This window comes from Corvus hawaiiensis, chromosome 9 (genome assembly GCF_020740725.1).
Source record: "Corvus hawaiiensis isolate bCorHaw1 chromosome 9, bCorHaw1.pri.cur, whole genome shotgun sequence".
In the NCBI taxonomy this organism is placed as follows: Eukaryota; Metazoa; Chordata; class Aves; order Passeriformes; family Corvidae; genus Corvus; species Corvus hawaiiensis.
In genome coordinates this window covers 31,903,933-31,920,482 of record NC_063221.1, presented here as the reverse complement: position 1 = coordinate 31,920,482, position 16,550 = coordinate 31,903,933, and the positions used below count along the sequence as shown (strand labels likewise).

The 16,550-nt window shown below is 52.9% G+C and overlaps 1 protein-coding gene across 5 annotated transcripts in view; it reads right to left on the bottom strand.

Annotated features, from left to right (window-relative positions):
* PDE4B (phosphodiesterase 4B) overlaps window positions 1-16,550 on the bottom strand; it is a 174,400-nt gene that overhangs the window by 61,204 nt on the left and 96,646 nt on the right. The window lies entirely within an intron of this gene.

Here is a 16,550-nt window from a genome sequence, read left to right as displayed (position 1 = left end):
GCTTTAAGGTCCCTCCCAACCCAAACCATTCCAGGATTCCATGGTTTTAAACACCCCACTCCACCCTCAAGGCCGTTTGCACAAGCCCTGGGGTTCAATTTGCCAAACCTCACTCCAAGCCTTACAAGTACAACAGGGACTAAAGACACCACAAAGTGACACCACCCTCCAGCCCAGCCCTGGAGCCAAGCCTTTGAAATCCTGCAAGATGGGCGAGCACTTGGCAGCTGTGGGAGCTGGATGCCCAAATCGTGTTTTAGCCATTCAAGGTATCAGTTCAGTGAATTTTAAACAGCTGGGCTGCAAAATGAAGGGCTGTTTAAAAACCAAAAAAAAAAAAAGCACTAAACTTTCTGTCCTTTTCCATTTTACACCCACTTCCTTGTGGTTTCATAACTTGGCTGCTGCAACCTGCGGCTGAAGTCACCCTGGCCACTCTAGCAAGTGACACCCCTCGTAAACACTGCAAATGAGCAGGCGGCCTCCTTTGCCTGGGCATTTGGGCCTGATAGAAACACCAGCTGTGTGAGCGTGGCCCAGCGAAGCCAAGTGAGGTACGGCCACGCTCAGGAGGAATTTCCTTGCCTTTGGAAGTCAGGCTTTGTCTCCTTGCAGTAGGAGCTGAGTGCTTGCTCCAGTGCCTCTTGCCATGCCCGATGCCAGGACACCAGGACACCAGGCTGTGGTCCCTGCCCTGCCTTTCTCCATCCCTCCACCCTTTAATCCAGAAGATTCCCTGAGCACAGTGGCAGGGAAGACCCCAGCTCTCCCTCCTCTGCAGAGTGCTTTAACCGTGGCAGGAAGAGCACATAAAGTATTAATCCCTGAACTTGCCTGAATCCTGCAAGTTTTCCACATTTCTACAGCACTGGGATGAGCTGGACACATCCAGGCTGCCTCAGTGAGACGCCTGGCACAGCCAATGCCCAGCTGGGAATACTGTGGCTGCTGCAGCTCCTGGCTGCCTGCTTCCCGTGCTCCCTGTTCCAGCACCTGGAACGCTGCCGTACGGATCACGTGGTTAATCCAACTGAAAAGTGCTTTTATTCCTTTCCTCAAGTTCAATGTGCAGCCACACCAGTGTTCCTCAGGCTCTTTTTCCTCGGCCTTGATCCAGCACTCAGCCACCCATGTGCTCAGCCAGAAGTTAACAGAAAATTCCCCAAAAAGTGACAGATACCAGAGTTTGGAGTTACCTCTGCCAGGAGTATTCCATGTGAACAGGCACTCCCGCAGGTAGAGCCTGTGAGCAAGATCCTCAAAATCCAGGAATAACTCTGCTGCCATGGCTTTTTAATAGTTACAAGAAGTGGAATATGGGAAACTATTCCCCTTGGATGATCCAACGTTAGGAAAATGTGACCTGAGATACACAGAGCAAGAGCTTAACCTTGTGTTTGTCACCAGCTGCTCTTGGTGCACAACACCCACCTGGAACTGTGTCCTGATGCCAAAAATATCCCCCAAACAAACATTTGCTGGAATTGGTAAGAATTGCAATTGGATTCTAAAGTTGCCCTCTCAGATCTGCATTTCCCACTCTTTTTTATTTTTTTTATTGGAAGTTAACTGCTGAGCTCTGCTGGAAAAACTTCATCATCATGTTCAGAACACTGCACAGACTGTGAGGGTCCTCTCCAAAGTTTGCACACCCTACAGGCTTTGTCCAAGTGGAAAAGAAGCTGCATTTGCCTACTTTAAAATAAGGATGGCAGAGTACAAAGCACCAAAAACCCCAAAATTTCCTTTGCAGTTTATCTTCAAGCGACAGCACTCACAGCGAGACACCCCATTTGTGATATAAACTGTGTTATCTAAACATATGGGCCAGAAATGTGGTATCTAAGGTCCCTATAAATCCTTCCGAAATCCCTGTCTCCGCAGCAGATCTCTCTAAGACATGTGGGAGCCGATGCCATTCCCTGCCTGCCTCCAACCTGGGTTATCAGATCAACGTTTCCTAGTGCTGGGACACTCTCAGGGGTGACCGTGTGTCTGGAGGCCACCAAGGAATTCCAGGGAATTGAGCCCTGCCAGAGCCAAAGTGGCTCCAGAGGAGGAAAGGTGACAGCAGCCCTGGCACAGCTGCCCAGGGCAGCGGTGGAGTCTCCATTCCTGGAGGGATTTCAAAGCTGTGTAAATGTGGCACTTGGGGACAGGGGGCAGTGGTGGGAATAGATGGATTTGATAATCTCAGAGATCTTCTCCAAACTAAGTGATTCCACGATCCATATGGGATGGGCCTTAACCCAGCCAGTGCCGTCTCTCAGCACGGCAGAGCTGGGAAGAAAGGTGGCCTTTCCCTGCGTTTCTCTCCAGGGACTCCACATGCAGGTGTCTGGGATGCCGGTGGGATGGTGCAGCAGGGGAGGCGCAGGGCGGGCAGAGGCAGCAGCAGGGGCTGCACAGCAGCGCTCAGCCCAAGCCGCGGGGCAGCTGCAGCTCCATTCCTCTATCCCTTAGCATTCCGAAGCAAAGCGGGATCTGAAGGAAGCGAGGAAGGAGGAAGGAGACAGCAGGTGGCAGGAGTTAGCTGCGAGCGAGCACCGGCCTTGGACCCGTGCAAAGCTGTGCTGACACACGGTAATGAACAGACAACGGCGAGCCAGGAGAAATCATTGTACAACACAGCGAGGCTTCGTGAGTCACTCTGCAAACAAAGGGAATCGTAACAGCAACCCCCAACTGTTCAAATGCTGCAGCGTTACTGTAAAACAGCTACAGCATCAGAGAATATCCTGAGCTGGAAGCGACTCGCAGGGATCATGGATCCAACTGCTGGTCCTGCACAGACACCCCAATGTCCAAACGCTCCCGGAGCTCTGGCAGTGCCCAGCACCCTCTGGGGGAAGAACCTTTCCCTGATATCCAACCTAAACCTCCCTGGCACAGCTCCAGCCGCTCCCTGGGATCGTGTCCCTGGTCACAGAGAGAATCAATCAGTGCCTGCCTCTCCACTGCCCCTCGGGAGGAGCTGCAGACCCTGGTAAGTCTCCCTCAGTCTCCTCCAGGATGAACAACCCAAGTGTCCTCACCTCTTCCTCATAAGGTTCCACTCCAGACCCCTCACCAGCATCAGGAGCTGATGTCCCTGGACTAGCACTGCGCACCAGTAGTCTTGGAACATGGCAAAACTCAGCAACAAGACTGAGTAACAGGAATGTGCCATGATTTGGATGCAATTCAGAGTCATTTGAACAGTCAAGTGCAAGTCAAGTGGTTTCCATGAGAGCTGCGCCGCCCCACAGTTTGCTCTGGAGTATGAAACACAAACACATCTCAGCCCAGCAGACCAGGCAGGCTCGTGGATCTTTGTTTATGTTGGGAATTTACACTTTTCCCGAGCATGACAGCACTGACTCTCCAAGAAGCTTCACCATCTGCTTTGCCTTCCCAGAGTCATTCCTGAGGACATCACTCCCCATCTCCAAACTACAGTACCACCTCTATGATATCAAGTACGTTTTCAAAATATTTCCAGAGGTTTGGGCAGACTTTGTTAATTATAAAGATCCTTTTTGAGATTCGTGAATCTTACCAAGACATCCCTCAGGATTCTTAAAACCGTAAGCAAGGAAAAATGCTGTTCCTTCCACTGCCTGGCCGCCCTCTAATGGTGTGCACCTGTTCCCCATAATCAGAACAGCTTGCTGCTTTTCCTGAATAATCTTCCATGTGGAAAGGGCTGAGCTTGAAACCATCAGCACTTAATGGCCCAGGGTGGGACACACAGAGCTGAGCACAGCCCTGGCATGGGCTCCCTGGGGTCACAGCTCACAGCTCCACAGGAATTATTGACCTCCTTCCCCTCCCGACCTTCTCCCACTTAGGGAAAACCTCTTTGTTCTCAGAAACCTCTTAAGAGTTCAAATCCCTCTGCTGGATTTGTCCCTCATGTGGCTCCTAACTTTTTTATCCAGGCAATTCCCCACCTGCAGAGCTGCCCCAGCCCTAGGGTCCAACACCAGGAGGACGTGGAGCTGCTGGAGCAAGTCTGGAGGAGGCTCCGGAGCTGCTGCAGGGCTGGAGCCCCTCTGCTCTGGAGCCAGGCTGGCAGAGCTGGGGGTGCTCACCTGGAGAGGAGAAGGCTCCAGGGAGAGCTCAGAGCCCCTGGCAGGGCCTGAAGGGGCTCCAGGAGAGCTGCAGAGGGACTGGGGACAAGGCCTGGAGGGACAGGACCCAGGGAATGGCTTCCCAGTGCCAGAGGGCAGGGCTGGATGGGATCTTGGGCAGGAATTGTTCCCTGGGAGGGTGGGCAGGCCCTGGCACAGGGTGCCCAGAGCAGCTGGGGCTGCCCCTGGATCCCTGGCAGTGCCCAAGGCCAGGCTGGACATTGGGGCTGGGAGCAGCCTGGGACAGTGGAAGGTGTCCCTGCCATGGCAGGGGTGGAACGGGATGATTTTCAAGGTCCCATCCATCCCAAACTGCTCTGTGGTTCCAGGATCCTGCAATCTCCAGAGCTCGGTGTCCCCACCCAGTGCCAGCAGCCCCTGCAGCCCCTCCCTGTGCTGTCACAGCTGCCTGGCACAGGAACCCGGCAGCACTGACTGAAGTGTTTGCAACAGAAACTGTCAGCTGCTGCTAAACACATCATTAAGCCTCTGCATGTATCCAGAAGCAAAAATATGTGTTTACTTGACTTTGTAATCTCTGAATAAAGAAGTTCAAGGCCAGGTCGGACAGGGCTTGGAGCAAACTGGGCTGGTGGGAGGTGTCCCTGCTCTTGGCAGGGGTGGCACTGGATGATCTTTAAGATGCCTGCCAACCCAAACCATTCTGTGACATTAATTCACTCTGTTGCTGTTCTCAATGGGTACAACAGAGACAGAACAACCAGAGCCCCTGCCCTGCTCCCACCCAGAGCCCAAAACAGACCTGAGAGCTGCTGCTGCTCCCTGTACAACCCAAATCCACCTTCAGCAGAACCCCAAGATAAAAGTGAGTCCCCAGAGCCCTCGCAGCTCTCAGAACTCATCAGCAGCACCCTGGGGAGGCTCCTGGTTTACACAGCAGATGTCAGGGATTGCATCCAGCACTGTGCCTGGTTGGAGCAGCCACCAGGAGATGGTTAGAAAAGTACAGTGGGAGGTGAAAATGAGTTTGGATTCTCTCTTAGCACGAAAGGTTCCAAAAAATGTAATCCTTTTCATGTTTACCACAGATAAGCAGCTTGACACTATCCTGTAACAAGTGAACATCATGGGGTTGTTTAAGTCCCCCAGAGAAGGAATCCTGAGTGCAAAAATCCAGTTGTTATTTTTCCAAATGTACACCCTGGGCTATTTTATCCTCTTCCATTGGTTCACTGCCATTAATCTCTGGAAAATGCAAGGCACAGTCAAACACAGCAGACACCAGACACCCCACCTCTGTTTTTACTTCCAGAGCTTGGAAAGACATATGGATGTGAGAGTGATCATTCCCAACATGGGCAGCAATGCCATTTCCTAAGGGCTTTTTCCTCCTGAAAATATTCCAGCTAACAACTGATGGAGCAGTTGCTTCCCTTCCTGCCCAGCTAAGGTAGTTACAACTGGCACAGGGTGCCCAGAGCAGCTGGGGCTGCCCCTGGATCCCTGGCAGTGTCCAAGGCCAGGTTGGACGGGGCTTGGAGCAGCCTGGGACAGTGGAAGGTGTCCCTGCCCATGGCAGGAGTGGGATGAGATGAGCTTTAAGGTCCCTCCCAATCCAGAGCATCCCAGGATTCTCTGCTGCCCCTCCGGGTGCAGCACTCACAGCTCTCCTCACCTTCCAGGTGTTCCTGCCCAGCACCCTCCACCCACCCACAGCTCACCAGGACCAAATCTCCAGCACATGAGCCGTGCTTTTGCTGCACGGAAGAACCCAGCTGAGCCTCCCCAGGGGGGAAACTGCCACTTTTCCCTGCTGGGAAGTCTGGAATGGCTTGTGGCCAGTGGGACAGGTGGCACAGGGACAGCACGGTGCTCCACACGCTGGATTTTGGCAGCACCTGCTCTGTGAAACGCCGCTGTCCCACGGCACAGATGTTTCCATGCCAGCTCCAGAGCAGTGTTTATCCCAGCCTGGCCTGGCTGCTCTGCTCTGTTCAGTGTCACTTCAGCTTTTCCAGCTCCCCCAGCCCCAGCTAAGCCCTGTAGCATTTCTCAGACTGCCTCTCCTGATCCGCAGCACACAGATGTTGCCTCCCGTGGAGGAGGCTGCCCGTGGCGGCCTGGCTCGTGTGACAGAGACACTGGTGCCTTCTGGTGGGGCTCCAGGACACCTTCCAGCCCTTCTGCCTCTGGACAAGCCCTGCTCCCTGCCCAGAACCAGCTTGGGGGGATAATTCCACCCAGCAAGTGGGAACACGGGGTCCAGCCCTGCCTTTTCCCCACTGGGATATTACCGGCAGCAGAAGGGGAATCCCAGTCCTATATCCCATCTTTTATTGATGCATCTTCAAGTATCTCCTACCCCTCTTAAGTGCAATCTGCACTTAACTCCCCTCCCAGAGTACTGATGGCAAAGCCAAGCCTTCAGCAGGGGTCTCAAGGGTCCCATCCACAAATGACCTCTGCCTCCAGCACTCAGGAAAGCATTCCCGGATCCGCACGGAGCCGGAGCGTCAGGAGGCTGCTGGCCAGAGCCAGGCTTTATTCCATCCTGCCCTTAAACAGAGAATCTCCTGGCATGAGTCCAGAGGCACTTCTGCCTTTTCAAGCAGGGGGGAAGCTCAGAGCTGCTTTGCTCCGTCCGGCCCCACTTCACAGAGCTCCTCTCATCTGCTGTCAGCCACGCTGGAGACAGGAACAAAGTGACAACCGTGCTGACAACTCACAGACGCCACAGAGCTTCCATTTTACCTGAGCTGCACAGGCAGCCTTTGAGGTGGAAGATTTACACATTTTCTGCACTAATGTTTTAAACTCCCCCCAGCCCTTCCACAGTACCCAAAAGTCCAGCAGTGAGCGCGTGGAAAGCTGCTGTGCTCAGAAATGCATCCAGCCTTTCCACTTGATTCATGGAATAATTATTTGACCTGGTTTTTGGATTTATCTCCATAATTGGGATCTGTGGAGCCTGTCAGTAAAAAGACAGTGAAATGTCCTAAGATGGTATTCAGATCATTAAATCCTTTGGAGACTCAGCCTTTAACAAGAATTAATCCAGTCGGGTACATTTCAGCAAAATTTTCCTTGCTTCTCATCTCTCAAATGCCTGCACTCTCCATCTTTTCTATCCATGGGAAAGGACACTGCAATAGCAAATGTCAGAGCCCACAGATGTGATTGCAAGGACAATCTTTTTTATAGCTCTCATTGATCATTTCAGGGCCAGCAGAAGCTCAATGCACAAGTTGCCTCATCTAAATCATGAGCAGCTGCCACCTGGTGCTGTTTGAGGGGACAATATTAAGGATGGAAAATCCTGGCCCTTTAGCATGAAGTGTTTGCTCTGTCCGAGGGGTTTGGCACATGGATCACAGGGATGTTGGGAATGGCACCTGCTGTTCCCCCATGGAGGCGGGTCACAAGTGCCAGCGGCACAGGCCACCAAAGCAAACAGGATCTTCGTGCTAAAGGACAATGCTGCTGTGAAAACAAGGGGGCATAAAATGGACAGGAATAAACTGAGGTTGGAAATCAGAGGGAAATCTGTGCCTCGAGAGCAGCCAGAGCAGTGAACAGCTTTCCCGTGGGAGTGATGGGGTAAACACCAACTTGATGATATTCCTGGTGGGATTAATAGCGTAATTCATGGAACATTGCTCCAGGGAGAGCTCCGAGCCCCTGGCAGGGCCGGAAGGGGCTCCAGGAGAGCTGCAGAGGGACTGGGGACAAGGCCTGGAGGGACAGGACACAGGGAATGGCTTCCCAGTGCCAGAGGGCAGGGAGGGATGGGATCTTGGGAAGGAATTGTTCCCTGGGAGGGTGGGCAGGCCCTAGAATAGAATTCCCAGAGCAGCTGGGGCTGCCCCTGGATCCCTGGAAGTGTCCAAGGCCAGGCTGGACAGAGCTTGGAGCAGCCTGGGACAGTGGGAGGTGTCCCTGCCCATGGCAGGAACAAGATGAGCTTTAAGATCCCTTCCAACACAAACCATTCCATGTTTCCAAGATCCTGTGAAATGCCCAGCCCAGCTCAGGCGCAGGCAGAGCCAGGGAACACAAAGCCTGCCAGGCCCGACAGTATTTCCATAAATTTGCATTTTTCCTACCGCCAGTGAGGCGGAAGGGACTCCTCAGCAGGAGGCGGCAGGGACAGGCTCTGCCTGCCCACACTGCCTCCCCACCTCCTCCTCGGGCAGCTGCAAAACAAAAGGGAAGGAAAGAGGGTCAAGTTAAAGCCCAGATTTCGATTTTCTGCTATTAAATCATGCGGTTTGCGATGAGCTTTAATCACTAAGGACAGCAAACTGGATTTAGCAAAAGGAAAAGCTTCCTCAGTGTGGAGAGAAGACAGAGGTGGTGAGCAGCAGGAACAAAACCTTCTAAAGGAATGATTGTGAGCCCAAAAATCCAGGCAGGGCAAAACTCCTACAGCACATTTCATGTGGTTTGTGCCAAATGGTGGGGTCAGGCAGTAAACACAAGGCCATGGATTTTCCAGGTGTGCTCAGGATATCGATCTTTGCAGGCCTGACAGCTACAGAGCACTTCAGGAAGAAGGGAACACCATCACCCTGCACACACATCCCTTATCTGCTTTCATTCCCCCTGAACCTTTCCAGCAGCCTTCCAGCTCCTCCATCCAAAGCAAATCCTGCAAACCCTGCTGGGAGCCTGGATCACCATCCTCACCGCAGCTCTCCCACTCTCCCTGGCGTAGGAATCTCCGCTCCACTCCTGGAGTGCACACACCCAGTTTGCCCCTTCCTCTCCTCCCAGTTTCCCAACCACCCTGTGACTCCTCCAGAACACATCTGTGCTGGCAGCAGTCCCCATCTTCTCCCTGCCGAATCATTCCTTGCTCAAGCCCTACCTCAGGTGATCATGGAAAGGCTCCTGCAGCCTCCTCACACCCCACCTCCACCAGCTCCTAAAAACCCTCTTGGGAAGGGTTGATTTCGCTGATGTGAAAGCAGATAGAGAACTGCTGGCACCCAAAATAGCATTTAATAACACTGCTAATGTTCCCTAGACCTGCAAAACTTCTCCAGACTTGCTCCAGGGCTCATTTTGATCTTCCTTAATTAATGATCCTTTAGAAGCTCTGTTTCATGTTGAAAATCACTTGCTGGAATCACTGTTTTGGAGTCACTTCCTCCAAACCATAAAGCTTTTCAAAAGAAATAAGAGATGTGGGGGCACTGAGCGAAATCACCCCAAACCTAATATCTGAAACGAGTCAACAAGTCCAGGAGCTTCAAACAAGGCAACAAAGCAGCAACAGCCATTGGAAATTTGGAATAAATATGAGCAGAGTACTTGCTACGATTAATTACTGCTTAATTACACAGAAGGTGAAGTTTGCAGTGTGAATAAGCACAAATGTGTGGGCCTGGCACAAAATCATTGTCTCTGATTGTAGTTAAAGCTTCCTTCCTGAGCTAATAAGAATTGAGCCATCCTGGGTGTTTTAGGGTATTGATAAAGGGTATTGATAAAGGGTTTGACTTGAGCTAATGAAGAATAAGTGGGCAGAGGTAATCAATGGCCAAAATGGATCCACTTAAAAATATTGACTCACTGTGTGGAAACATTCGGTGTGGTGAAATCTGGAGAGGAGGCACTGAGGGGTCACTCCCAAGGGGAGGAGGAGATGTTTGAGTTCACTGATGGAACAGAGGAGAAAAAACACATTAAATTAGTGAGGAGTTGCTGGAAACACCTGAAACTGGTAAGGAGCTGATAAAAACACCTGAAACTGGTAAGGAGCTGCTGGAACAGATGGTGCCAGATCTTCCAGAGGAGCCCAGCCACAGGACTGGAGTAATGGCCCTAAACTAAACCACAAGTTCTACTTGAACATAGGGAAGAGCTTCTGTACACTGAGGGTGGCAGAGCACTGGAACAGCTGCCCAGGGGGGTCATGGAGTTTCTCTCTGGAGATATTCCAAACCCACCTGGATGTGTCCCTGTGTCGCAGCTCTGGGTGACCCTGCCTCCAGCAGAAATCCATCTCCTTTTCCTTCTGGGGCCAGCTCTGGGTTCTCGGGTCAGGAACCCTTTGTGGCACTGTGTGGTTATCCCTGGGGCTGGCTGCTAGCCAAGAGGCTGATCAGTGCCAGTCCCAGCAGCATCTGGGACCCATCAACATCCAGAGCCAGGGTGGGAGGCAAACAACGGGATTCTCCTGATATCCCTCAGCCAGAACCCAACGTGACCCTCTCTATTAATACCCCGGTGTCACCCAGCAGAACATCTGAGCAGGGGACAGCAAATGCCACGCAGATAGCCAGGGCCTGCTGGCGATCATGTGAGGAGCAAACAAGATAAGCTGGGTGGCAGGAGAGGCAACAAAACCCTCGTGTCAAAGGCTTCTGTGCTGAGCACTCAGCCCAGAACTGTTGGGGTTTTGCCTTCTGCCAAGGCGCTGCCGTAGTTGGGCAGGGAGGCTGTGCAGGGTTCAGTGACAGCAGTGAGGGGGGAACAGCGTGTGCCAGCCTGGGGAGCTGTGCTGGGCTCACCCTGCGTCGGTGAAAGGTTTATTGCTGCTCACAACACGCTCATGACGGCTTCTTACTGTGCTTTGTAAGGAATGTTCCCTGGGATTGAATCTAAACCCATCAGTGCTTCTCTGTGTGCCATTAACTCACAAACCCCTAATTCTGGCTAAATTCGTACCTGCAGGGAGCAAAGGCACAATGAACCCCAATCCCTTCTCATGAGGGGGAAGCAAAAAGCCACTGAGACAGCCAGAGAATGTAACCATGGACACACTGGTTACAGTCTCGTCCCCCCGTGACTCTCCTGAGGTGGCAGAGAGGCAGCAGTGCCACCTCAAGAATCCACTGCTCTGACTGGGTGAGGGCTGATGGAGCAAAGTTCCCTGCAGGAGCGAGGGCTGAAACCTGGATGTCTCCAAGACATCCAGCGCTGGCCTAACTCCCAAAGCACAGCAGATGTGTGGAGTAGAAAACATAACCGAGCTGCTGATTGACTTGAGTGGGATGGATGAGTTAATAAACCCTGGTACTCCATCCCAGCAGAGCATCCTGCAGTGCTCCCTCCTCACAGCAGCTCCACAATCATCTGAATAGGATGCCTGCTACTTGAACCTCTTCCCGGCTCAATGGAGCCATTGAAGCCCAGAATAGCTGGGCTGCCTGTGCTGCATCTTCACAAGAGGATGAGATTCTTGCTGCAGTCTAAGAAAGAAAAATCACTTAGCACAAATCAGCTCTTTTAAAAGCACTGATTAAATAGATATTCACAAGACAGAGCACAATGGTTTGGATGGAGCCATTGCAACCCATTACACAGCTCCTCATTCATGCCCAGGAGAGCTTTTCCTTTGCTTCCCTAATAACAGCAGGGAAAATGAAGGCACGGAAAAGATATTAAATTGCATAAGAATAGGTGAGTGGCAAATGCACAAACTCAGAGAAGCAGAGAGAGACGGGATTTGGGCTGGCAGTGCTGGCTGCCACCGTCCCCAGCTGGGAGCCCGGAGCCTTGCAGCACTACCCTGAGAAATTCCACCTCTTTGGGACAGAGGATGGAACTCCAGAGTTTATTGAAGGGTGACATGAGGGGCTGGTCAATGCTTAAAACTCCATCTCTTATTCCATAAAGATACAAGGAGCTGCTCCAGGGTTGGAGCCCCTCTGCTCTGGAGCCAGGCTGGCAGAGCTGGGGGTGCTCACCTGGAGAGGAGAAGGCTCCAGGGAGAGCTCAGAGCCCCTGGCAGGGCCTGAAGGGGCTCCAGGAGAGCTGCAGAGGGACTGGGGACAAGGCCTGGAGGGACAGGACACAGGGAATGGCTTCCCAGTGCCAGAGGGCAGGGCTGGATGGGAGATTGGGAAGGAATTGTTCCCTGGGAGGGTGGGCAGGCCCTGGCACAGGGTGCCCAGAGCAGCTGGGGCTGCCCCTGGATCCCTGGCAGTGCCCAAGGCCAGGCTGGACATTGGGGCTGGGAGCAGCCTGGGACAGTGGGAGGTGTCCCTGCCCATGGCAGGGGTGGCACTGGATGATTCCATGATTCCATGGATGCTCCCCCCTGCCTGTGCAGCCCCAGCCCCTCCCAGCCTGCATGAAGAACGAGCTGACCTTTGTCAGCCTCACACAGTTCCTCCCTCCACAGCTGCTGTGTGACACATCAGGCCTCACGGAAGGTGACACTCAGAGCTTTGGCAATTTTCTGTGTTTCCTCAGGAAAACAGGTTTTTTTCCTGCCAGAATCCATTTTTTCCCACTTTTAATCTGAAGAAAATCCATAATGTTCCATCTGTCATCAGCTGGACTTCCTTTCCTGGAGTTAAACTGGTCTGGGGGAGCAGCAGTGAGGGCAGAGTTTAATGGAATGGTTCTTATGCTGCACAATTTGAATGCGGCAAAGCAAAAGGGGGTCAGCTTGTTCTTCCAGCCTCCACTCCAAACAATTTCCTGTCTTTATGGATGAAAAATGTCGGCAGCCTTTTGTGATCTGAGGGAAACTGGGACATTCAATCCAGCCCCACTTCAAGCCTTCACTCTCAGACCTCTATTCCTCCAGCTAATATTTATTCTCTGGATTTTCCAGAAGTCCTTTTATGCACTTAAATGGAGAGATAGAGACAGAGCCTCTCCTTCAGTGCCACTCTGGCCCAGTAAATCCCGGTCCTCATGAGTGTCCCTAAGTGCCAACAGCTGGGATCCAGCTGCTCTCCCCAGCTCCAGTGTCCCACAGCCCCGGGAGCTCCAGGGCCCTGCCGAGGTGGTCACAGGGGACTGGACAATTCATCCAGCACCAGGATCGATGTGGGACCACAGAGCCACAGAATCCTGCCTGCTCCTCGTTCAAGGCCACCAGGAAATGTTTGTTTGGGAGATCAAGGCACTCTCAGCCCCAAAACCAGGCTCAGATCAAACTGAGACACACACGGAGCCTCTCTGTGCGCTCAGCCTTTCCCTGCCCCGCTTTGCAAGGCTCAGCTCAGCTGCCCAAGCCCGGAATTTTCCCTGGCGTCACCCTCGCAGTGAATTCATTCCCGATCCTTGTGATGTCACCGGGCTCCAACGCCCCCGGGGCTTTTGCCGGAGCTGGGAAGCGCTGACGTGTGTGGGAAATCTCCTTTTAGCTGACACACGGATGAGTTAAAGAAATTCCTGCCTGCGCTTCCTCCGGCTGCCTTCAGGATCTTTCCCTGGGGGTTTTTCCGGTAAAGTTTGTCCAGAGCTCAGCCTGCCCATGGCTGGCCCTGTTCCCATCCCCCTAATCCCACCCCACACAATGCTCAGCCGAGGCCAAGGAATGTTCCAGGGGTTTCTGGAGCTGGGACACAAGCGGGCAGGGGACACTGAGCCACTGATGCCATGGCTGGGATAAGGGGCTGGCAGAGGGAATGGCTCCCGAAAGAACAAGAGCTGGGATCAGCGACTCTGACACCATCAGGACTGGGATGGCTCATTCCTTACCCACCTCGGATATTGGGAACATTTTTTCATGGAAGGGGTTGTCCAGCCCTGGCACAGCTGCCCAGGGCAGGGGTGAGTCCCCATCCCTGGAGAGATTTCAAATCCCTGTGGATGTGGCACCTGGGGACACGGGGCAGTGGTGGCCTTGGCAGTGCTGGAAATGGTTGGAGCCGATGGTCTGAGAGGGCTTTTCCAACCTAAACAACTCCATGATCCTACATGATCTTGGGGAAAAAAATAGTCTAATTTGAAACACCCAAACACCCAACACCCAAGACAGACCCATTCCATCACTGCCTTCCAATTTTGGATCAATCTCCCTTTCCAAACCCATTGCTAAACCATCTTTACACGTCTCTTCCTGAGGGAGTGATAAAAATTGACCAGCAATGTCATAACAGAGCACAGAATAAAGATTAAAGCCAAATTATCCACGATCACTGTAAAAATAACAGACTTCCCCAAGATAACCAGACCCTAAAACGTGATTTAGAGCTTTCCAAGAGCTCTGCCAGCTCAGCCTCTGTGTAACTTCTGGAATACTCAGGCTGTGATGAGTTTATTGCACAGTTCTGAGCTGACAAATAGCAGGACGTGGCTTTCTTCTCTTTTAATGGGGATTACAACTAAGAAATATTTATCCAACCCCTCAGCAAAGCACGAGTGCAGCCTGTCAGGAGCCAGCGCTTCGGTGAGGTTCAACAGATCCCCAATTCCCCGCTTTCAGCTCTCCTGGATGCCCTGGAGCAGGATCCTGATTCTCCTGAGCATCAGAGTGGAGGATCTGCTTCCACCCGGCTGGAAAGGGACACTGCAGGCTGGGAATGCTGCTCCAGAGCTCCCCTCCCGCTCCAAGGGCTGTGGGTGGCACCAGGAGCATCCCCAGCTCGGCTCCAGGCTCCCACCACGCCCAGGCTGTTCCAGGAGCCTCGGGGAGGGTTTCACACCCACTTCCCTCTCTTTTTTTAGGAAAAAGGTTTTGCCAATAATCTTCCTCTCACTTCTGGGGAGGAGTGGGGATGCTTTTCCTGGGATGAGCACGTAAGGGCGATGCCGGCTGTTTATGGAAACAAGGACGGCTGGGGGAGGGCAGCACACCCTCCCTAGAAACTCCTGGATCCGCTCATCCCTCTCTGGGGAGAGCCGGCATCTGGGAGGCGTAAGGACAACTCCTTACAGCTCCAGCCCTTCTCCCACCCAGCGAGCCGGGAACTCCCCCATGGAATTCCCCTCCTGCCAGTTTCCAGAGGATTTCACCCCGAACATTTGTCTCTAAACTTCCAAACCAGGAAATGACGAGCGAAAGTTTCACCAAGCAAAGGTGAAGTTTGTGCAACACCACCACAAACCCATCCCTGCCAAACAAAACAAACACAAACGAGGGAAGATCGAATCCCTCCCTTCTCCTCACATTAAGTCATTCCCAGGATTTCATTTTAAAATCCAGGAGTGTGCTGCGAAGATTTTGTAATTACAAACCAATAAGAGAAATCATCCAGGAGGAATAATTACATAACTCCGAGCTGAACTCGCTGCTCAGAAGAATTCACAGCCTGGAAGAGCTGTAATAAATAGCTCCTCATCTCCTTGTGCTGCTGCAGCTGATGAGTCACCGCTGTTCCCGGGATCTGATCCCAGAATAGTCCTGCTCCTGTGTGTGCTGCATGGAAAATCAGCCAGCAGGGGCTCACTGTTCAGTGCAACAGCTCTGGGGTCAGCACTCGTGTGGCCGTGCCACAAAAACAGAAGCTGGGCAGTATTTCGCTGGGATGCAGGGCACGGGGCACGCCCCACCCGGAGGCTTTGCTGCCCATCCCACGCGATTGGAACGGCTTAAACCGACCCCAGGGGTTTGCAGGGAAGGATTCCCGATCCCACACTTCGGTCCTGCACACAGCAGCTAAAGCCACTGAGAGAGAAAAACAGTCATGGAATCAGGGAAACACAAGGGAACAAACCCAGGATGGGATACAGGGAATGCAAAAGGAAGAGACTGTCGAGGCTGGGAAAGCTGGGAATGCCCAGCCTGGAGAGGAGAAGGCTCCAGGGAGAGCTCAGAGCCCCTGGCAGGGCCTGAAGGGGCTCCAGGAGAGCTGCAGAGGGACTGGGGACAAGGCCTGGAGGGACAGGACCCAGGGAATGGCTTCCCAGTGCCAGAGGGCAGGGCTGGATGGGAGATTGGGAAGGAATTGTTCCCTGGGAGGGTGGGCAGGCCCTGGCACAGGGTGCCCAGAGCAGCTGGGGCTGCCCCTGGATCCCTGGGACTGCCCAAGGCCAGGCTGGACATTGGGGCTGGGAGCAGCCTGGGACAGTGGGAGGTGTCCCTGCCCAGAGTGTCCCTCCATCACGGGTGGAACTAAGTGACTCTTAAGGTCCCTTCCAACCCAAACCAGTCTGGGATTCTGTGATAATGCACAGGGAGAGGAGTTTTATTCATCCAAAAAAGAAACTTTGGATGTTCCCAATGTTCCTTCCAGTGAATATGTTGGAAGGCGAAGGCTGCAGACACACTTCGAGATGTGCGTAAACACCAAGAGATGAAAGAACAGAACCTGTTTGGAAATGAGGTTGTGAAGTCAGGTGGGGAAAGGCCTTTCTGAGTCCTGTCATTCTGTCAGTCTCCCCCGTGTGGGGATCTGTCCTACAATTCCCAAAGGCTCCTGATATTCCCTGAAAGTGGCAAACACACTGGTGTGGCACATAAGGCTAGAGAACACTTACAGGTAGCGAATAGCTAATTACACAGGGACAGAGATTTTAACTGGGTTATGGAATCCCAGACTGGTTTGGGTTGGGAGGGACCGTAAAGGATCATCCAGTGCCACCCCTGCCATGGCAGGGACACCTCCCACTGTCCCAGGCTGCTCCCAGCCCCAATGTCCAGCCTGGCCTTGGGCACTGCCAGGGATCCAGGGGCAGCCACAGCTGCTCTGGGAATTCCATCCCAGCCCCTGCCCACCCTCCCAGGGAACAATTCCTTCCCAATATCCCATCCCTCCCTGCCCTCTGGCACTGGGAAGCCATTCCCTGTGT